We start from the raw sequence: 24,483 nt of genomic DNA, 5'->3' as shown, positions 1-24,483 counted from the left end.
CCACTAAATTTTAGCATCTCAAAACCCTTCTCTTTTCAAAGCTACATTTGTCTTTAAATAATTCTCTCTTTGATCTGTGTGAGAAACTTCAATGCTCATTGAAGACATTTTAAGATTATTAGTTTGAGGGAAGGGCCTCCTTTAGCACAGTTCCTTAGCAGAGTGGAGCAAGAAGAGACAGTTTGTGTTGTCAATAGGAGAGAATATAATTGTCAATATTTCTTACATATAATTGGAGTTTTCAGAACTTTCTGCTCCATAGACCATGTTTCTTCTGTTTAACATGTGGGTTAGCACCCATTACACTACAGGGGCTCAGACCACCAATCTCTGCTGCTTCTTACTAACCCCCAAATAATTTTCATTTTGTAAGCAAATGTTTCATAGACAGTTTGCTCAGCAGAGTTGTTTGGATCACAAGTAACATTGTCCTTTTCTTTATAGAATCGCCATTTTTCTCCAAGACCACACATGCATTCTGGGGATAGGGTTTGGTGGGGAAGAGAGGGGGCACTGGTGTCATGATTGGGCACAGACATCTTCCTATACCTCACCCCTCAGACCTGCAGTCTAGCCCACCCAAGTACATCACTCCTTCATTCATGGTGGTTTTCTCTTAGGGTTCTGTTTTTCCATCTAAGTATCTTGCAGTCTCTTGGACAACACTGCATCTACTTGAATATATTATAGTTAAAGCTCAAAGTCTTTGTTACAGAGATGCTGAGTCCATCTTTTCTAAATACCAATGGACTTTTCTGGATAGTTTACATTCTCTAAACATAATATAGAAGAATAATATGCCATTCGGCTTAAGGGACCCATACGGGAGTCCTACCTCCAGACATCCACCTGAATGATGAAGCTGAAGTATTCTATGTTTAACTTTTTAGTTCTTGTTTTGTTTTTCTAGACATAACTTTTTTTTCAGATAATTTAAAAATTTAGAACATGATTTAAAAGATGATATGTGTCTTATGGAGGGACAATTTCTTGCTGAAAGGAATTATAACTTAGATTAACAGAACATGTTTCCTATTTCTATAACCCTCTAAATGAAATAATTAAGAGGGAAGATGGTTTCATTATTCATAGTTTTTTTGTGGGAGTGGGAGAGAATGAAAATAAAAACTATATAGAGATCCTGAGATGTTATAACAAATTAAAAGAAAAATACCACAGATGAACATCATCCAAATGTTTTACAAAATACCATTTTGATGGATAAATAGTTTATAGTTTATGCTGTGTGAATGTTCATCTAATAAAATAAAATAAAAATATCCACAGAAAAACCCTATTGCCTCAAAATTTGGAGCATGTCATCAAGACCAGTTAGCCAGTCAATGTGTATAGAATTCACGTTCATCTCAAGATTGTAAGCAACCACATTTATCAGAGAGCCAATATTCAGCTTTGTTCTCCAAAATTTTTTATGTACAAGATTTTATGTACAAGTTGTATGTTCAATCTTGAATCTACATATAGGGGCAAAAACAACGCACATTGATATAGAATGTCTCCATGGAATAAACAATACAAGTTCTCACAGCCAAGGACCTTTGGTGAAGGACCACCTGCAGAGGTATTTTATGGTCAATCTTTATGTCCTTTATATCATTTAGGAATTCAATATCTTTTATCTCTATTGCTCTATATGTTCACATTAAAGCACCATAGGTCTTGGTCTTTTATTTTTTTTTATATTTCCTATTGCCTCCCTTGTGACAAGCTGCAAGTCCCATACCTGGATTTTATTATTCTGTAACTTATTAATTTCTGGATAAAGTTCCTTAATTTATTGTGAAGAGAAATGCACTGTTAGAGATGCACTGGCTCAATTGTGAAGGGCCTCCCATTCCCTAATGTTCTCTTATCTATAGCTTCTCTTCCAGAGGATGAAAAATTTACTCTCTGCTTTTAATAATGTCAACCAATTATCTGAAATTAATTTTTTCACTGATGATTCCAGCATCCTTACCCCATCAATTATATAAGAAGTTTGCAGGAGGTTCCTAGCATATTTATTATATATCCCAGCCACAAAAACAGCACTATGAGCATATTCAATTTCAGGAACAAAGCATATAACTCTTGATGAGTTTGGAGGACAAGGAAACTGCTCACAGAAATCCTCTTCTTTTCTCTTATTCAGAGTTTTCATAACTGCATTCCAATGAGTACTGATTGCTGAGTTTGGACGGGTTTGAAACAACCTGAGGAATTACACTGAGGAAGAAGAAGCAATCCTCAACTGTTCTTGATGAGCAAAGACCATACTCATATAAAATGAGCTTTTTACATCAATGGGAACATTCCGATCCTCTGAAAACAGAAGGCTAGTTGTCAATTTGTAGGCTATGTTATGTTCAATTCTGTCATTTCTTCCACCAGCAGCCTCTACATTTCATTTCCTGTTTTACCAGCAACCATACAACATTCTGTCTTAGAGACAGAAAACTGAGTTGGGGGGATTGGCGAAGTGGACTAAAAATACCAAGTTGGTGAATTAAAACCCAGAGGCCTCAACCTTTTGGCACAATGTTTTAATGAACTCTCTATTACAGAATTCTTGAAGAATTCCTGGCAAACATTGCATGGATTTAAATTTGAGCTCTGGGAAATAATGCTTCCATCTTCAATAATGTAGATCCTGCCCCCTCCATTTTGATTCAGATTATTAATCTCATCTTCCATTTCTTATAGTTTGTAAGGTACATGAAAAATCCATACCATAGAATCTGAAAATACCTCTTGGACAGGCATTTTGTACTGAGAAACAACTGGATCACATGTTTATTTTTCTCAGTAGTAGTATATTTAAAATCTCCTTCCAAGAGGAAGAGCCTAACATTTTCAGATGAACTTTTAAGTTTTAACCCTTACTACGATTGTAACATGTAGATAGATCTCCATTTTATAAATAACACATGGTGCCAAAGTATATGATGTGTTCTAAAATTTACAGTTGGTGAAAGCCAAGGCAAAATTGAAAACCCAGGAATTATAGCATTATAAGTTAATTTTGAGGATTTTGTAATCAGAATGACAAGTCTTCAAGTCCCAAATATGATGCTTTTTACCCAGTTAGAATACAGCAAGGACTAGTTTCCCTATTCTACAATGGGTAGACTTTTATTTACAAAATATGTATATGAAGAACAGAACCCAAAGCTTGTCAAAAAATATGTCTGTAACAAATATCAACTGTTCATATTATTCATATTTTAAAATTCATCCTTATATTTTACAACTCCATTTTCTTAAATTTAATAAGCCAATGAATACTTATTACTTAAATATAATTTTAAATGGAATCCTATTGAATACCATCAGCATAATTTTGAGTTCTAAAGATGGGGTGGCAAATCAAATTTCCTATCGTCAAGTTGTTTACCAGCTATGTCAGTCAGCTTTCATCACTGTGACAAAATACCCGAGAAAAACAACTTGTTAAGTAGGAAAAGTTTAGTTGGGTTCATGGTTACAGTTTCTGACCCAAAGAAATTGGCCTACTGCTTTGGGTCTACTGCTTTGAGGTAGTTCATCATGGTGGGGATGCATGGTAGAGGAAGCTGCTCAGCTCAAGGCAGCCAGAAACAAAAAGAAATGGGAAGGGGCTGAGGACCCCATATATCTTGCAAGGGCATGCACCCAGTTACCTAGCCACTTTTCACTAAATTCTACATCATGAAAGTTCCACTACCTCCCAAGAGCATCATAGACTGGCAACCAGTCTTTAACACATGGGCCTTTGGGAAACATTTATCTAAGCAATAGCACCACCTGAGGAGTATATTGGTCAGATTGGGTTAATCAATAATTGTTCTCAAGTTTCTGTGTGAGAACACACTCTGCTATGTTTTATTGCCTTCAAGAAGTGTTCCTTCTGGGGTTATGCTTGAATTTACAAAATATTTTCCCCCAAAATCAAGGAAAAATTTTGGAAAGGGTGTGGACTTTGTAATCCATATAATGTAATCTGATATCAAAATGGATGAAAATTTAAATAAATAGATGAAAATTGTTTCATGCCTGTAAATACAAACAATAAAGATATATTATTCATTCAAATGAGAATTTAGTGAGTCTACATGGCACAAAACACCTGTCAGTTCTACTTTGATGAAAAATTAATTCACAGAAAGAATATTATCGTACTCTTCACTTATCCCCTTGAAGCTACTGAGTTTCGTGATTCAGAAAATAATGATTATACTTCAAGCCAATTTTCTGGAATTTCCTTCCCCTGAAATATCAACTAAGATTGAGGTATCATGCTTTTAAATTAGGTTTCAAATTCTATTTTTGCTGATAACTTATCTTGTCTCAGGATATGCCAATGATCTTCATATAACCTCATTGCTTTTGTGAATATAAAACATGGTAAAATTATGATAGGCTCAATCTCATCAAATGAGATATTGTCTATACCATAGTTATTTAATGTAGATACTTGATAAGTTTTAGTTCCATTTGTCTATTTTTACAACATTATTGTCCTTGGTGGGAATTTAGGTCTAAAATTCAAATTCATTTGTATTCCAAACCTATTTTCAAATATGATCTATTGTCATATCCAGAAAGCATTTATGGAACAAACTTTGTTGTTTATATTCTTTGGAGATTAAACATTAAATAATCTCTCTTCACAGTCTGGCCCCAAAACACAGTGGTCTCAGTTACTTTATAAATACAATACTAAATTGATAAAACTAAGACTAAAAGTACCCCCGCCCCCCCAAAAAAAACCATGATGTGAATATAGAAACAATTGGCGGTTTAAAACGTCTTAAAATAGAATTGTATTTAAATATGAAGTGAGTATCATTAAAATATTTTATTAATCCAAAGGAAAGAAAAAATTCATTTTAACCTCTTCCTATAGTAAGCACTTCACATGTGTTATGACTGAGTTTTCATTACTGCTCTATGAGATACAGAGAAGCAATATATTTTACAACTCAAGGATTGCCATTCACATCTTAGACCATGTTTGGACATCTATAGAATCATCTAATGTTTGATCTGTTTGCCATATGGAGCATCATCAAGTTTGTGTGGAAGAGATTATTCCTAAGATATTTGAATGACATTTTAGTCTATCAAATCCAATTTTACTACATTTTATAAAATAAGAAACTCTTTTAGGTGAAAAGATAGTTAGTACTAGGAAATAATACAATTACAAAGGTGGAATTTTTGTTTTTAATTTCCCAAGCCAAATAACATCGTTAATAAACATTGCATAAGATTATAGTAAAAGTTTCAAGATCTTTGAACACCAAAATTCTGATCCCTCCAGGAAAACTAAGCATTTCTCTTATCCCTTCTCTGGTTAAGATGTAGAAATTGCCAATAAAGTCATTACTCACAACTTAACAATGAGAAATCATAGAATGCACCAAAAACTGAAAATTTTCTTTGTAAGCTACTAAAATGCTTGGAGGCAAGTAATGAATTATGCTCTAAGAATAATGAATCCTTCCTAAGCAAGCAGAAACCATGGCTCACTCTCATCTCTAGAGGTATTAGCATAGCCCAGGACACCAAGGAGAGCCATGGGACTGGTAAAAACTGAAACTTCTGCTGTAAAAAGGAGATTACTAAAATTCTTCAAATCCAAGCATGAGTTGGCAAGTTAGTGGGACATCTGAGGAAGCATAAAAAGTCAAAGACTCCCTGTCATTGGTAAGTTGTCCCCCTGAGACTTTTTCTGACTAAGCAGTATCATGGAAAGAGAATGAAGCTAAGAAGCAGAGAAAAAACACAAAGTCTTTCAGTGCTTAGACCCCAAACCTTCCTGAATAGAAGAACTAATTCCAGCCTCCAAATACTTAAAATTAGAAGTGAACTGAACAAAAGTAAAGGCTCTGCTCTGAAAACTCAATTTGGCATTAAATTAAAGGAAACTTTCCCTATCCTGTTAAAAGAAAGGGCAGTGTTTTTCTGAGATAAAAATAGCATCCATTTCAGTTTTCTACTGTTTTATAGACAATGTCTAGTACATAATAAAAAATGCAAAGCAAGAAAATACAACCCATAACCAATGAAAAGTAGCCAATAAAAGCATATTCATTATCACCTACATGTTCAAATTACCAGATAAGGATTTTTGCATAATTATTATGAATATGAAAATAGTTCAGAAGAAATGCTTTTTAAGAGGAGAATTTCAATAGAAAAAAAATGATACTCTAAAAAATTAATTTAGGATTAAAAGGTATACATGACTTAAACCCAATGGATGACATTAAGATTCTGTACATAGAATCTCAAAAAAGAAAACTAGGAAAGAACATGGCACTATTGGAAGACATAAAGGCCAAGATTTGCCAAAACTGAGGCTGTGTATCAATCCACAGATGCAAGAATCTCAGCAAAACCTTAAAGTTTAAACACAAAGAAAACTGTATGCGTCATCTCAAATTCAGACTACCAAGAGTCAAAGATGAAGGAGAAGAATTATAAACATGCATTACACTTAGGAAAACAAAATTAATAACGATGACTGGATTCTTACAAAAAAAGAGAATGAGAACTAAAGATAGTGGAAAGCATCTTTAGCATGCTAAAAAAAAAAAAAAAATCTGTCAACCTAGAACTCTATACCCAATAAAGAAATATTCCACAAAAGAAAAAATAAAAACATCTCAGACAAATGAAAACTGAGAGAATTGGTCACTAACAGATTAAAAGAACCCAGGAAAAAAAAAACAGAAAACAAATAGCAAGATGATAGACTTAAATCTAACCATAACAATAATTGCATTAAATGTAAATGAATCAATATTTTTGAAAGATATGATTTAAAAATAAGACAACAATTGTATGATAGTTTTAAAAACAAACTTGACATACTAAGACCTAGACTGGTATTTATTAGAGAATAAAAAAGTTTAAAATCTGCAAAATCTAATTATAAAAAAAGTCAACAGTGTGGCTGTATTAATGAGTCAAAGTCAATTTTAAGAAAAAAAGAAATTATAGAGAAAAGGTGAGATATTTCATGATAATAAAAAGTTAATTCATCAGGACAACAAAAAAGTAGTAAATATGAACCTAGCCAGAAAATAACTTTAAGATATATAAAGAAAAAATTTAAAAGCTAAATGAAAAAATAGAAAAATATGAAATCATAAAGATTTTAGCATATTTCTGAGTAACTGATAAGGAAACAAAGACAAATTAATCAATAAGACATAGAACATTTAACACTATTAATCAACTAAGCATTTCCATTAAACTTTACCAAACAAAAATATAAAAATCCATGTTTATAAAATGGACATGAAGTGTTTGCTAAAATATACCAAATAGTAGGCCATTAAACTAGTCTCCATAAATTAAAAAAAAAAAAACTAAAATCATACAGAATATTTATGGCCACAATGGCCTCAAGCTAGAAATTAATACAAAAGGAAATGAAATATATTTTTTTAATATTGAAAACACAGCAACATTCCTCTAAATGATGCATGTATCAATAAGGAAATAACAAAGCAAAATAGAAACGATTTTAACTGAATAATAATTAGGACACAATATGTTAAAATGGATATAATACAGCAAAATAGCAATTAGTGGGAAATATATAAATATATAAAGTCTTATGCTAGATAATGAGAAAGGCTTAAAAAAATCAATAACTGAAGCTTATCATTCAGGAAGCTAGAAAAAGAGCAAATTAAGTACAAAATAGAAGTAAGGAAATAATGAAAAGATGTATAAAAAGCAATGATATAGAAAATATGAACAATAAAGAAATTCCAAAGCCAAAATATTGATCTTTACAGATAAAAATACAAAACTTATCAATCTAATGAGAGAAACAAGAAAGAAAGAATTTTAAAAAATCACCAATATCAGGAATGAAAAAAAATTTACAAGTGACATTATAGGTATTAAAATGAGAGTAAAATAATATTTAAATAACTTTGTCAATATCTTTGACAATGTAAATGAATTTCTTATAAACCACAACTTTCCAAAACTGACAGTAGAAAGAAAGCCTGATTAGTTCTGTATCTATTTTAAGACTCAAACCCATTATTTGAAACTTTCTACCAAGAAAACTCCAGGCCCAGGAGACAGAAATGGCACTAAATTCTCAAAAGGTGAAAAGGAGAGAATAATTCAAAAATTCTACTCTGAAAATCGAATCAAAGCAAACCACTTCTCACTCCTAGACCCTCAGCTCAAGAATCATCTATGCGTTCTTCTTTTTATACTATTTTGCTCTTGTAGAATTATAAAAGTGTAACTTTGTTCATTAAAAAAGACTTTTTTTTTTTTTTTTTTTAAAATCCTAATATTTATTTTTTAGTTATCGGCGGACACAACATCTTTGTTTGTATGTGGTACGGAGGATCGAACCCGGGCCGCACGCATGCTAGGCGAGCGTGCTAGGCGAGCGTGCTACCGCTTGAGCCACATCCCCAGCCCTAAAAAAGACTTTTATTTAATTCACTTAACATTTTCTTTCTGGTAAATAAATATCTAGAACATGGGAAAACAATTCTCACTTACTATATACCAATACTGCATTAAACGTTTTCTACATATATTATTTAATTCTATCCTCATAAACTGGTTTGGACACTCTATTTTCTTGATTTTACAAATGAAGGAACTAAGATTCAAGAGTTCACTAACTCTCCCAAAGTCCCCCAAACCTCAAATCCTATCTGATTCCAAAGCCTGTGTCACTAACCATCTGTGATTAATGGACCTTTCTCAGCCAACCTGTCAAAAAGACCTGCCATGTAAATTCTGTATTTGGTAGTGTTTTCATTATTAATGGAACCAGAAAAATTAAGAATTTCAGAGGGAGTATTTATCCAGCTGCTTTCATTCTCGTGAACCAATCTGCCAGGAGTCCAACTACAGAACTTGTCAGAAGATAAATAAACTCTACTCACTTTATCATTTGTAAACTTTCAGAGATTACTGAGTGACAATATTCTAACCCCATATGTTTTAATGTCAAAAACAAAATGAGTTAATTTAAAACAGAGAGGAAGGAGACAACCTGCCTCTTAAACTAAAGTGACTGCAGAAAGACTATAATGCACTAATAAAAACATTTAAAAAGAAAATAAGGTGACTTCCACCCAGGGCCCTTTGCTTACTGCCTTCTCTAAATGATCCCCCATCACCGTTCTGAGCTTTGTGTTTTTAGTACTATCTTCTTCACCAACTTGTAGTTTTCACTGCAGAACATTTATAACAGTGAGGTCAACTGAAAACTCTGTAATGATAAAATCTGAGTCTCACTCACTGTCATATTTGCTCAATGTGCCTAATGCTGGGCACTTCCATAGTAGGTGCCCGATAATGTTAGCTGTATGAATAACAATATAATTAGAGATCAAAATATCTTGTTTAACAACCTGTTTTACCCCTAAATTTAAAACTTCCATTTTATCAAAAATTTTAATGCCTATTATTAAAATAAAGAAAAATTTGAAATTCTAGGCCATTTTTCTCTGGCTAATAATAGCATTTGACTACCTACAGCGTTCTAGGTCTTCAAGAAAAAACAATTTCTATCAGAACCTTTGTTAAAATAGCACAACCCACTAAAAATATAATGCAAGGGATAAATGTAAGTCTTGTAGACAATTTTGAATTTTCCATTATTCTGATTTTAAATTTTTTTAGATGAATTTAATTGTAATAATACATTTCATTTAACCAATATATCTAAGATATTATTTCAGCATATGATTTAAAGATATTGATAGGTTTTTTATACTTTCATTCATGCTAAATATTCAAAAATGTATTTTACTTCCATATTATATAACATCATAGTTCAGACTAGACACTATAATTTCCAATTATTCAAAAGCACCATATACTTAGTGACTAACATATTGAACAACACAGGATTAGAACTGAAAACACAATTAAATGAGAATTGGCTCTATGATTAGGCATAATAAATATTCTAAGAATCTTGATAAATAGGTAATTACTAGTAAAATAAAGAGTTTTACTAGTAAAATAAAGAGTTTTATGCCTTTGTCAGAAGACACCTATGTCTAGGTCTCTTCCACTTACATAAAGTAGAAAATCAACAAGACCCCCCAATTCACCAGATCATAGCTCTGTTATTGAGACTGTGGATAATTTACAGTAACTCATGTTTTTCTGAACTCTGAAAAACAGATTTTAGATTATTGGGAATTGATCACATATGTGCCATGAATTAAGCTGACAGAATGAAAGCTCTTATTTCCTTGAAAAATTGTCAATCTGTGGATAGTTGTCTTTTGATTGAAACTTGATGTACTCTGTCACCTCAAAGGTTTTTGTTTTTGTTTTTGTTTTTATTTTTTATTTTTTTATTGGTTGTTCAAAACATTACAAAGTTCTTGACATATCATATTTCATACATTAGATTCAAGTGGGTTATGAACTCCCATTTTTACCCCAAATACAGATTGCAGAATCACATCGGTTACACATCCACATTTTTACATAATGCCCTATTAGTAACTGTTGTATTCTGCTACCTTTCCTATCTTCTACTATCCCCCCTCCCCTCCCCTCCCATCTTCTCCCTCTACCCCATCTACTGTAATTCATTTCTTTCCTTGTTTATTTTCCAATTCCCCTCACAACCTCTTATATATAATTTTGTATAACAATGAGGGTCTCCCTCCATTTCCATGCAATTTCCCTTTTCTCTCCCTTTCCCTCCCACCTCATGTCTCTGTTTCATGTTAATCTTTTCTTCCTGCTCTTCCTCCCTGCTCTGTTCTTAGTTGCTCTCATTATATCAAAGAATACATTTGGTATTTGTTTTTTAGGGATTGGCTAGCTTCACTAAGCATAATCTGCTCTAGTGCCATCCATTTCCCTGCAAATTCCATGATTCTGTCATTTTTTAGTGCTGCGTAATACTCCATGGTGTATAAATGCCACACTTTTTTATCCATTCATCTATTGAAGGGCATCTGGGTTGGTTCCACAGTCTAGCTATTGTGAACTGTGCTGCTATGAACATCGATGTGGCAGTATCCCTATAGTACGCTCTTTTAAGGTCTTCAGGGAATAGTCCGAGAAGGGCAATAGCTGGGTCAAATGGTGGTTCCATTCCCAGCTTTCCCAGGAATCTCCATACTGCTTTCTAAATTGGCTGCACCAATTTGCAGTCCCACCAGCAATGTACAAGAGTACACTTTTCCCCACATCCTCACCAGCACTTATTGTTGTTTGACTTCATAATGGCTGCCAATCTTACTGGAGTATCTTAGGGTGGAGATGGTATCTTAGGGTGGTTTTGATTTGCATTTCTCTGACTGCTAGAGATGGTGAGAATTTTTTCATGTACTTGTTGATTGATTGTATGTCCTCCTCTGAGAAGTGTCTGTTCAGGTCCTTGGCCCATTTGTTGATTGGGTTATTTGTTATCTTATTGTTTAATTTTTTGAGTTCTTTGTATACTCTGGATATTAGGGCTCTATCTGAAGTGTGAGGAGTAAAAATTTGTTCCCAGGATGTAGGCTCCCTATTTACCTCTCTTATTGTTTCTCTTGCTGAGAAAAAACTTTTTAGTTTAAGTAAGTCCCATTTGTTGATTCTTGTTATTAACTCTTGTGCTATGGATGTCCTATTAAGGAGTTTGTAGCCCGACCCCACAATATGTAGATCGTAGCCAACTTTTTCTTCTATCAGACGCAGAGTCTCCAATTTGATATCCAGCTCCTTGATCCATTTTGAGTTAACTTTTGTGCATGGCGAGAGGAGGGGATTCAGTTTCATTTTGTTGCATATGGATTTCCAGTTTTCCCAACACCATTTGTTGAAGATGCTATCCTTCCTCCATTGCATGCTTTTAGCCCCTTTATCAAATATAAGATAGTTGTAACTTTGTGGATTAGTCTCTGTGTCCTCTATTCTGTACCATTGGTCCACCCGCCTGTTTTGGTAACAGTACCATGCTGTTTTGTTTTTGTTTTTAATCTCCTACCCCACCTCTGCCCTAATCCTGGGTTTAAGAATCCTCACCTTGAAATCTAAATTACCACAAATGATTCCAGTTTGAGCAAATTACCTAGAATTAAAGACACAAGACTTTATAGGCCTACTAAAAAAGAAGAGAGACCTTCAGTGTTACTGATCCTCAGGCCAACCTCTAATCAACCACCCCAGTTTCCCAGTTCTTATATACTTAGGAGGTTAAGTTAGGGCCATCCCAGGAAAATGGAATCTTCCAGATTCTGACACATCCTGATCAAGTATTATCTCTCCAGGCTGCCTACTTTCAAGTCTCCTTTACTCAAGTCAAATCAATGAAGAAAGATTTCCAAGAGTCTTACTAGTTGGCCTCTTATATTATTTGAAATATGGTTGAGTTGAAAAAACTATCATAATTCAATGTGATGCTTTAATGATGATTTGGGGAGGATATTCTCTTCCTCCTGAATAAATGATAGGAAATTGCTATAAAAAGTTAACATTTAGGCAAACAATTCTCTTTATTCAGACTAGTAATAACCAAAACTGGTCAGTTTCTAAAATAAAGTATCTTTATAAAACAACTGCCCTGGAATTACTGGGTCATGTGTCAATATGAGGCATAAATGACAGTAAGATATCCAACTCCTATTCAGGCATGCTGGTGCACACCTATAATCCCAGTGGCTCAGGAGGCTGAAGCAGGAGGATTGCAAGTTCAAAGCCAACCTCAGCAATATAGTGAGACACTACCTCAAAATACAAAATAAAAAGTTCTAGGGATGTAGCTCAGTGGTAAAGCACCCCTGGGTTCAAACCCCAATACCACACACACACAAAAAAAAAGATATCCAACCCCTTAGTAGACTAGGGAAATGTTAGAAAAGGCATTGGCATGTCTGAAATATAAAAGTATTGCTGTGTAAAAACACTTGAAAGTTTTTCCAGTAAGTTTGGTCAGGCATTTCAAAACTACCAGAAGATTATAAATGTGGCTTTAATTTAAAAGCCAGCATCAAGGCAAATTTATTAATTTTCTTATTAATTTTCTATGTTGCCTCTGCTCAGATTTTTTGAATTGATTTAAAAACTAGGTGCATCTTTACTTAGCTTAGAGACACTTTCTTCTAGCGATGTGAATTTTTTTTTCTTTCTTTTTACTGTGGTTTCTCTTACACTGGTTTCCATTGCCATAAAGGTCAGTTTGTTAACTGTGGTGACAGCCTCTCCCTCATGGCACATGTTCAATAAATGTCAGTAAGTGAACAAAGAGAAGAGATACTGGAACACTCTTAGCCTTAATAAACTGAAAAGGTAGCAGTGAACTGAAAGTTACATTCATTCAGAATAAAAGGGGCCTTTAGAGTCAGTTTTTCTGGTTGAAAGATCAGAGCAAATGAATCCACCACCTAAAATAGAAGTTGTTTTATTCTCACAGGTTCTGACATTTTAGTGGTAAGCTGACAAGTTATAAAAACTGCTACCAAAATCCAAATTGCTAGCACCATATGGAAAAAGATGCCTGCAATATGTCTTTTATCATTATATATATATATATATATATATATATATATATATATATATATATACACACACACACATATACTTGCATATACATGTAGAAAGTCATTGCATTTGAATTATTGCAGATGGTTTTTCAAATAAGCACAAAGGCAGGCGGGATTGAAATATTGAGAGGTCACACAGACCATGACAAGTAAAGGGAGAGCCATAGACTTCATGCTAGCAGTGAATATTGAAGCAGACTGCCTTTATCTGCCGATGTCTTTCTCTCATTATCCCCTGGTCTACCAAGGATTTGAGTATCTGCTACTTAGAAAGAGTCTTGTTTTACACCTCTTAGTCAAAAATTTCATGGTCGACTTGTGTCAAATTTCTAAGAATTTGAAGAGCTTAAGCCTTTATTTAAGCAAAGCTGGAACTGGAATTAAATAAATAATTTATGCCTAAATGAGCTTAGTATGTTCTTGTCAAATATAAAATGTTATTAAGAGCAAACACCTTTTCTCCTTATTTTCTTTTAGTAATGAAACAAATAAGGAGTAAATTTTGAGATCCCAAAAGGCAAAACTGCTCAGTGAGATAATCAGAAAAATGACCAGGGCAAAATTCCTGAAATATGAGTAGGTGTGCACATTCAGGATTCCTCTCTGATTCTCAAAAATCAGAGCATCCTATTCCTGCATGAGTGTCGGGTGTCATGTCTTAAATATTTTGGAGATGGCTCCTCCTATCATAGTATTTACTTTGGGCAACATTCTAAGCCCAAAATTTAATCATAATAGCATCTAGAATTTATTACAAAGTGTTTAGATGCAATAGTAGCTGAATTCCTATTCCTCGCTGAATTTTCACCACCACCTTATCAATGTTATCCTCCTCCTTTTGCTGATAAAGGAACAGATTCAGAGTTTCCAAAGGATCCTTACCTTGACTGCATATTGGAATCAACTAGGGAGCTTATAAAATTCCAACGTCTAAGTCTTAACTCAAAGCTAAATAAAAAATCCTGGAAGTGGAACCCAAGAAACAATATTTTTAAAAGTTCTTAAGGTGACTCTAATTTGCAGCTTAGGTTAAGACACAGTGGGTTAAACCGAGTTCATGAAGTTAGTATGCTGGAAATAAAAGATAAATTTATATCAGTGCAAAGCCCAAGTTTTGCCTCGGGGATTTCCCACAAAACTTCCTTCAGTTCCCTTAGGACCCGGGCCAGTATCCTTATGACAAATTTAGGATCATTCTGCATCAGCCACCTTCTGCCCCTGGTGAAAATAATTATGACTTGTACCCTTGTGGATTTCATGGTCCATATCGCATAAGGCAATTTCTGGACCTATATAAGGCAGAAAATACCACATTGCCCAAAACTGTATTCATAATATATATTATTAGGTCAACAGAAAATGTTCTATTCACTAAGATTCTACCATCTTGAGCACTTGATTCTTTCTTACCAAAATATTTGTTTATCAATATGCAGATGTTTCCAGAAGGACTCTGCAGGATTACTATGTGCTTCTAATTTAAAAGTTTATTATTCAGAAGTGGCATATAGTTACCATGGGACAGTGCTGAGAATGGAAAAAATCTGTGCAGCTTTTATGTAACCAGCATAAAACTTTCCATATGATAGAAATTCAAAATCAGGGCAGCCAGGTCACTAGCAGCTTAAAACAATAAGTCTAATTAAGTTTTCTTTAAAAGGAAACAAACTATACCATTTTTAATAGCAATGCGATTTTGAAATATTTAAAGATATATTGTGGCTGGATTTAGAAAAACATCTAAATGTCAATAATTTTCCTGATAATAGCATAAAATAAGCAATCAGTAAAATAGTTAATATTGCATACATACACATTATTACACTGTGCCCTGTAAGTATTATCATTATGTGTTAAAAAAATTAAAAATAATTAAAAATTTAAAAATAAAAATAGATTAACTATGCCATTCACAATACTAAAGAAGAATGTTAAAGAATAAGAAAAAGATGCTAATTTTAATGTGGAGGATCTATAAAAGTAAAGTACAAAATTTTGCTTAAAGATTTAAGAATGTAAGTGAAGAGTCATATATGGAAGTAAAACATAAAAATTAAAAAGGTATGAATGCTTCCCAAAGCAACTTTTACTACTCAAATAATTCTAATTAAAATCGCATCTTGTTATTTTTGGGAAATAGGTAAAATTTTTCTGAAGTAAGAACAGGTAAGTATTTTGAAAAAAAACCTTCAAAAGACTAATGAGAGAGGAGTGTTCACAGTATATTAAATATATTACTAATCTTCATTCATTAAGACAGTATTGTACTGATATAAGAAAAGGCATGAAATTAATAAATAAATCAAAAAGTTCAGAAGTGGACTTTAATTATAATTTAATATTATTTATGATTTGAAAAAGAAAAAGTCAATTGGGAAAAATAGAATTATGTAATGACTGGAGAAACTAATTTTTAAATCAGCTTATAACTTTGCTTCATGCCATATAAATGGAATAAATAAATAAAAATAATAATAAAGGCACAAACCTGCAAAAGAATGTGTAGTCTAACATATATCTTACTTTAACAAAAGAAAAGACTTTTGAGGCATAAAATTAATAAGAATTTTTTGGAAAAAAAAAAACAAGAATGATAGGTTTGATTGCCTACAAGTTTTAAAATTTGTGTGTCCAAATTTTAAAATTTGCATTTACATGTCCAAAAGGAAAAAAAAATTAAAAATTCCCAAGAAAGAAAGTGGAGAAAATATTTGCCAAAAATACAGCAAAGAGTTAATGTATAAAGAACTCAATTCCATCCACAGGGAAAACATCACTGTCATAGTAAAGAATAGGCAGAGGACAAGACAGAAGAGCAGGAAATACAGGAGAATAACAAGCAAAAACCAGGAAGCACAATCTAATATTAATCTCGTAAGTGCAAATTCAGGGAACAAGACAGTTCTTTCGGTCCACCAACAAATCAGTTTTCTAAGTCATCATATCCAGTGGTGATGAGAGTGTCCAAAGATTACAATTTTCTGGGGCTGCTAATTTAAATATAACTTATCTAAAAAATAATTTAGCAATTGAAAGACAAACAGAAAGTAGAATCAATATTTATGTAGATTTTCAAAATCATGTCTTGAAAAAATAATAATTTGCAAAAATCTCAATATATCGAGTACATAAGGTAAAGTAAGCTACAATAAAAGTGGCACAAAATCAGAGCCAAATTTTTAAAAGTGTTTTGGGTCCTGCTGTGTGCATATGCTCATAAAATATCCTGGAAAGGAAATATCTCCAAAAGCAGAGTTCCCTAAGAATTAGAAGTGGAGACTTTTACTTTTTTCTCATTTTTAAAATTATATGCATGTTTTTACAGTGATCATAATTATTAGGTTTATTATAAAATAAAATAAAAACAAGAGGCATTTTTAAACCATAGGTATCTTGATATATTTTTTCTCTTGGCATCACCCTAATTGAAGAGTCAGAATTACATATTTACTAATTACATATTTCACCATTAATTAAGTCATGCCTTAAGAGTAACATTTTTTTGGCGTCTTCTGCCTCATAGTTCATATCTGAGATGAAACTTTCTTTTCTACAAAATCTAAGAACTTCTACCATGGTATGCACCTCCCACTACATTCTTACAAAACTGACCCACTGAAAATCCTCCAAAGATGACCTAAATGGATTGGTAAACATGCACATGTGTGATAGCCAAGAGAATATCTCACCTAAAGACTGGTAACTTCGAGAACAGCTCAAGAGCCCTTGGAGTTATCACAGGTATGGTGAGACCAGCACTAGCGTGGAGCCCAGCTACTGTGGGAACCATCTGACTCTCTCTCCCGTGAAACAAAAGCTCTCTGCATTTGTGAACGTTGCAGAATTGTCCAGAACCAACTTGGCTTGATGTTTGTTTTCAGAAATAAACAGAGTTTAAAAATCAGGCTTTCTCCACCTTATCTTTTAGTTTAGTTTACTGACTGGTTGGTCCATTAGACTTAATTCTTACATTGCAAGAATTGTAACTGTATGCACTTGCAGGCTTTAATTAATGATTTCTGGAAAGAAAACACTTCAGGATTTGCTTCGTAATAGCTCAGGAATATGGGTTGTTTCAAATGAATACAAAATAGTTTACCTTTTAAGTAATTACTTTCCTAATGCTTTGCAAGCATACAAGCTGCTTGCTTACAGATTTAAGCTTGTTACATCCTACTGTCCAAATGTTCTGGGGTGTCTATATTAATTTCCTAATTTGATTCCAAACTTCCCAAAGGCCAACAGGAATTCTTTCATATCTACTCTCCACCCATTCCAAATAGTGCGATTGAAGCCATATCACAGCCTTACCTGCCCCTTTCCTCCGATGAATAACACCTGTTGGGAATTCCATCATATTTATGTATTCATCGAGTCAGTCATTTATGAAACATTTATAAAACACCAACTATGCATTCGACACTGTGCCTGGTACTGGTGATACCAAGATAAATAAGATGTGATTGAAGTTTGGTTCCTGTTTTTATGGTATTGACATCTAATTCACTCCTGTTTGGCAGGACTGGAAGGCACTATCAGAACACATATTCTCATTCATTCAGTAAATGCTATTGATAACTCCCATGAGCAAAGTTACACTTGCCATGTGGTTCTGTGTATCTATATTAATTTCCTAAATCGATTCCAAATTTCCCAAAGTTGGAACACATTGTTTCCCCATTTGGACACAAATGCATCAATGCCCACAGACCTTACTGCCTCTTCCTGAAGCCTATTACAGAAACTCCAGTCATTCCCAGCCACCTAAGATTTTTTAAATGAGGTCATTAAAAATTTCAGGTCAGTATGAAGCATTGAAGAACATACTGCTGAAAATGCATAGAACTCAGCAGAAAAGAAGCCTCTAGGTACAGCTGGGTAGGCTATGAGGCTTTCAAATAACTCAGGGACAGAAGGCCAGGGAAAAGCCCACCAACCTAAGGACTCATCACCACCTGGTCTAGTATCTTGCACCAATTCCACCTCTTAACCTGTGACCACACAAGGAGAACCAAAAAGTGATTGTTCAACTGGCCTCCAGTTATTCTTATGGAAACAAAAGGCTTCTCAAGAACACTCCTAAAATGTTCTAATACACCAATTCCTGTTTTGGAGAGCTTAAAAGCAAGAGTTTTGAGTGCATAGGTCACAGGACATCTTTTGAAGAGGAGGTGCTTATTGGAAAGATAAGTTGACAAAGTTGACCAAAACAAGTACATAGCACAAAATTCTCTCTTGATCTTGGATTGTAAAAGATTTTATAGAAGTTGGGAAGCACTTTTTCTTAAGCATGGGCAATTGAATGAGTCTAGTTAAACAAAAATATACAACACTTTATTTTTTTAAAAAGATGAAATAAGTCTGGGGACATAGATCAGTGGCAGTGGCATATTCCAGGTCCTGGGTTTGATCCTCAGCACCTCAAACAAACAAATCTGAAATACATGGATACACACATGTACACACACTCACATACCTGGAGATTTAATTGCTTGAAATTTTATTAGCTGAAGTCCTAAATTGACTACAGCTATCTATGCTTCAAAATCAAGAATTCACAGCTTTGCTGATAGTTCTTTCACAAACCTAATGTGTGTATTTACTGAACACTATTACTGTTTTCATGTGTGCTACTGATGTTGTACCTGAATTTTGTTGTTGTTGTTCTTTAATGATCTTAACAATAACAGTGTTTTCATGTGCTTACTGTGTACCAGACTCTAGTCTAAGAACAGAGGCAGATACTTCATATAAGAAAATGAATCATATCAAAACTGAATTTTAGTCTATAAACACAAGCATCTGTTATTGAATCTAAAACATGAACTCAGGATTTCTCAGTTTCAGCACTATCAACATTTTGAATGTATAATTATTTGATAATGAGGACTTCCAATGGATTGTCGGAGTTCAGAAACATTTTTGGCCTCTATCCATTGGGTGCCAGTAGGATTCCCTTCCTATATCAATTGAACAACCAAAATACTTCCATATATTACCAAATGTCCTGGGGACAGCAGGGACAGAGATCATCCTGATTGAAAACTACTGCAATAATTTCAGAGTAATAGGATATAAAGGAAAAGGATTTTAGGATTGGAGCAGCAAGTAACTTTAACCAGATCATGAAATATTCAAGAAAAATAGTGTGATATCAGCCTGCTGCATTAAAAGTATGATGTAGGGGCTGGGGATATAACTCAGATGGTAGTGTTCTTGCCTCACATGCACAAGGCTCTGGATTCGATCCCCAGCACCACACACATACACACACACACACACACACACACACACACAGTGATGTATATAATAGATAACACTGCTGCTTCCCATTGGGGAAATAGTAGCCAGATTATTATGTCAAGCAATCGAAATCACCTTTGATGAGCTTAAAGATCATTTCCTATGCCTTCAGGTACTGACCAAAGTAAGCAATCTCTAACATCCTCAGAAAGAAGACTGAAGAAATAAGAAGGCAAGACTCAGAGACACAAGCAGATTCTCTTCAGAGATAAAGACTGGTTTGTTTTTTCCTGCAATATCAAAAGAGAATCCTTGAGAGGAGATGTGCCATCAGATGTGTTCATCAGAGATGTCCAAGAAGAGAACGGGACTCTTCAGAGATACAGTTCCTCACTACCTCGTGTCATAGAGCAAGAATCATGATGAAGACAAGATATATTTAAAGTCTTTTTAAAGCATATGAGGTTTCTGGTTTTTATTAAGCAGGTCTAGAAACTACCTCCTCTACTCTTAGATATTTCCACTACTATAACCCAGAAACGATGCTCCAGCCAGGGAGGATGAGTATATATGCTGATGTACTAGTCTCGTCAAACCCTGGATTATTAAAAACAGATCACTTCGTTAAAAAGCAAAAGTACTGCCTAAGGCAACAATATGCCTTTCTTATTAATCTAGATCTTGTAGCTAACAATAATTCAATCTTGATCATCACAGGATTGGAGGTCCATCAATGTTTTCAGATAGCTAACAGTTTTCTCCTACAAAAGGAATTTAGAAAATTTTAAGATAATTCTAAGATAAGAAATATATTCTATTAGCATTTCTCCTGGAAGACTCTCTATGTTAAAATCACATCCAAAAAAATAATCACTAAATCTTCTTACCATCTATATTTTGGCTAAGTGTGGGGCTCTTCTGACTTTTTAAACAGACCTGCCTCACAGATTATCTGGTCAACTACTGGTTGTTCTAGAATGAAAAAGAATAAATTTTGATCAGTATTGCTCTTTATACATTCACCACACTAATGAAATGCAAATAAAGTCTCATGTCTCTGATACACACTAAATTACAATTAATCATGTAATCATTAAGATAATTGCTCTTTCATAACTTTTCTATGACAAGTTAAACTTCTAATTATCATTCCATTGGGATGAAAAAACATAAATATTCTCTGTCAGTCCTCCACATTTTCTAATCCTGTATTCTGTCTAAATCCTAAATTTTAGCTTTGACGCTTCTACGAAATCCCTGTTAATAATATTAAGAGAAGAGTGAAAAAACAAAAGCTTATTCTACTAAAGACTTGGTGTGCTAACTAAATTCATTCCTGTTTATTCATAAAGATGATTTCTGAAAGACCAGAGTTTCTCTTTGTTCATTACTTGATAATTCTAATTCTTTGCAATTCTAACTACATTTTCTCTGAATAAATGAAATACCATTTACATTCATTTGTTTAATATGCTAATTAGTTTATGATGCTGTAATCAAATGTTTCAGTAATTTTCTAGGCCCATATTTGAACTGGTTGGTTTTATTGCAATAGCCCTCGTCATAATTGTGCCAAGGTCCAATGCAGGACCCCAGAGAAAAGCACATTTATGTCATGAATGATGATGTTGTTGTGAAGAATGCTATTGCTTTCTTAATAGAACCAAAGTCTTCACAGATTCTTTGATTCCAGGCATTTCAAGCACATATAGAGAACACTTAAAAAATCAATAAGGTAAAGAACATTCCCCCCATAAAAGAAAAGCCAATTAACATAGAAAATAAACATCTAGCTCCACAGGTAATCAAAGGAATTCAAATTAAATTTAAAATATAATACTATTTGTTTTTCACAAGAAAATTTCTCTTTTTTTTTTTAGAGAGAGAATTTTTATTTTTTAGTTTTCAGTGGACACAACATCTTTATTTTATTTGTATGAGGTGCTGAGGATTGAAGCCAGTGCCCCGCGCATGCCAGGCGAGCATGCTACCACCACTTGAGCCACATCCCCAGCCCCAAGAAAATTTCATTTATTTCAAATTATTACATTTGTAGTATTTACAACAATGCACAAGAAAGGGAAATCTCTGATATTAGGGGGGTTATTAATACAGCAAAAATCTTCAAAAAGACTCTATCCTTTGTAATTCATCTTTAAGATAGAATCCTAAATGTGGCGGGGGGTGGTGCAGAGGAATTGGGGGCAAATTACGGGAGCATTAAGTATAATAGCATAAATCTGGAAATGACTTACCTGCCCAAGAAATTCATTCATTTTATCTAATCAATTGAAAAATTTTGCCAGGCACCATTTTTAGCACCAAGGGGTAAAGTGGTAAACAAAACAGGTCCAAGACCTATAATATAAAATCTGAGAGGGTAGACAAGCAAAAACAGGTTCATAACTCATAGGAAATGACGGAAGAGATATCCAGAGGATCTGATCATGTTAACAGAAGAAGCTAATCCAGACTGGAGGTAATCCAAAAGACCTCCCCAAGATGGTATATTAAATTAAAACCTAAGGAACAAATACACATCAAGAGGCAAAGAGTAAGGGGAAGAGCCCACAAGTAATGAGAGAGTCCAGTCTTAACAAAGAACATAGAATCATTTGAGTTAAGGTTTGAGGATTGGTTATTTTACCCTAAGCACAAGGCATCAACCTCCTGAAATGCAAACCATATTTGACCAACACTTCTTAAACTTTAATGTTAGTATTCATATTCTGATTCAGTGACTGTGTAACCCCAAATTCTGCATCTCTAACAAACTACCGGGTGATGCTGATGCTGCTGTTGCACCACCCACACCCATAGTCAAGACTCGAGATGACCACTTTCATTCACACTAAAGTTATCCAATCAACCTCTAGAATCCTCTTTTCTTCATGATAAAGACAAAGTCACTGAGGCACTCAACTTTATAATCTCCGTTCTTATCTTTATGCTTTATATACTATAGGCCATTAGAAAATCAATTAAATGGGGGGACCACTTTCTCTGCCTCCCACCTCCTGTTGTTTCTAATAACCCAGGAAGGGGTTTTAATATGGTGATGACATTCTGGAAAAGCTACGTGAAATCAGTGTTAATTCACAATGTGAATCTCATAATTTGCAACTTCTGTGTTAGCTCAATTATAGGAGAAGGAGGGGTGGGCTAATTGGTGTAATTCCTAGAACATTCTTTATTTATTTATTTTTTTTTTTGTAGTTGTAGATGGACAGCGTATCCTTATTTTATTTGTTTATTTTTATGTGGTGCTGAGGATCGAACCCAGAGCCTCACATGTGCAAGGCAAGTGCTCTGCCACTGAGCTACAGCCCCAGCCCCTTAGACCATTCTCTAACTGTGAAATTGTCCCTGGGTGGAGGGCTTCATTGAATGATCAAGATGCAGTTGTCAATAAACCCCACCTCCACTGCTATAGCTTACTAGTTTGGCTTTCTTTCTAAAAATGTCCCCCTTACTTCTGCCTCCCGGGACATCTTATGCTTAAAATAGTTTATTGAAGCATTTGAGGCATGTGGCTGGATTGATGGGCAATAAGGGAGCTTTCCTGGGTCTGATCTGTGGTCCCTTCTTGCTCTCGGTTCTCCCTTATTTAGCAGTCTTTATGCCGTTTGATTTGTACCAGGCTTCTGGCTATTGCTCTGTTTTTCCATGTGCACTGACAAATTTTACAGGGTACTAGCTACATAATTGCCTGCCGCTTTTATGAGCTCAGCCATAGCATTGTTGGGGCCAGGTGCTTTTCCCAGCTAACTGTTTTTTTGCTGTGGGTTTTAGATGTGGTTTCAATTTCTTCCCTAAGGCTTCCGAGGCAGGATTTCTTTCAGTGTATTTAACTACCTCATTATTGATCATTTTCCCTGGGATATTTAATATCCTTTTCTAATGTCTGTGGGCTTCAACCATTCTTTCAGGTGTTTTTACATTATATAATTTTATATATATATAAAATTATATATAATTTATATATATCCCTTTACCTTCAGACCCAGAATTAAAATTTGTAGTCTGAAACTCTACATGTCTCAGAAAGGACAAACATCCACTTAAGAATGCTCTTTCCCTGAGTCCCTTCTGCCATTGAAGAAGCAAATTTAATGAGGATATGTGGTCTTTTATAATTGTCCCTCAGTGGTTGCATTTTTTATAATTGATATATATGAATATAGAGGCTTTCCACATGGATCAGGACTTGAAAATCTTTGCTCTGAATAATTTACTCCTTCTGAGGACAAAACATTAGAGAACACTTGACCTCTTTTGAGACAGTCCCATTTTAAATCTCTACTGTTGGACTTTAAAGAGAAACAAGAGAATGCTTCTGTGGACTTCAGAATTCAGAAGTAATTGGGATCAAAATGAAATACAAGAACACAGAGACACATAGTAGTTGCTCAAATCTACAACTGTAAATTTGATTTTATAAAATACCCAAAGTGAAGTCAAATATTTTAGTCTCATGGAAATAGAATTTATAATTTTATGAATAATGGATTTAAGACAGAAAACAGGAAATTTAAGACACCTTACCCATAGTTCCCTGGAATTTTGCTGAAGTGTATATTAGGTTCAAAACCTCATTATTTTAGAATGTGTATGACCTTCCTTTACTGTTTACTTATAATTTTTCGATTTATTTATTTTTCTTGATCATTCGCTTTTTTAGAGAAGATATGTTTAGGCATCCTGGAAC

The 24,483-nt window shown here is 34.0% G+C and overlaps 1 pseudogene; it reads right to left on the bottom strand.

Annotated features, from left to right (window-relative positions):
• Positions 1-1,294: 1,294 nt before the first annotated feature.
• LOC143382372 (tRNA pseudouridine synthase Pus10 pseudogene) overlaps positions 1,295-24,483 on the bottom strand; it is a 44,090-nt pseudogene continuing 20,901 nt past the window's right edge.

Source organism: Callospermophilus lateralis, chromosome 16 (genome assembly GCF_048772815.1).
Source record: "Callospermophilus lateralis isolate mCalLat2 chromosome 16, mCalLat2.hap1, whole genome shotgun sequence".
In the NCBI taxonomy this organism is placed as follows: domain Eukaryota; kingdom Metazoa; phylum Chordata; class Mammalia; order Rodentia; family Sciuridae; genus Callospermophilus; species Callospermophilus lateralis.
This window is presented reverse-complemented; position numbering and strand designations above follow the sequence as displayed.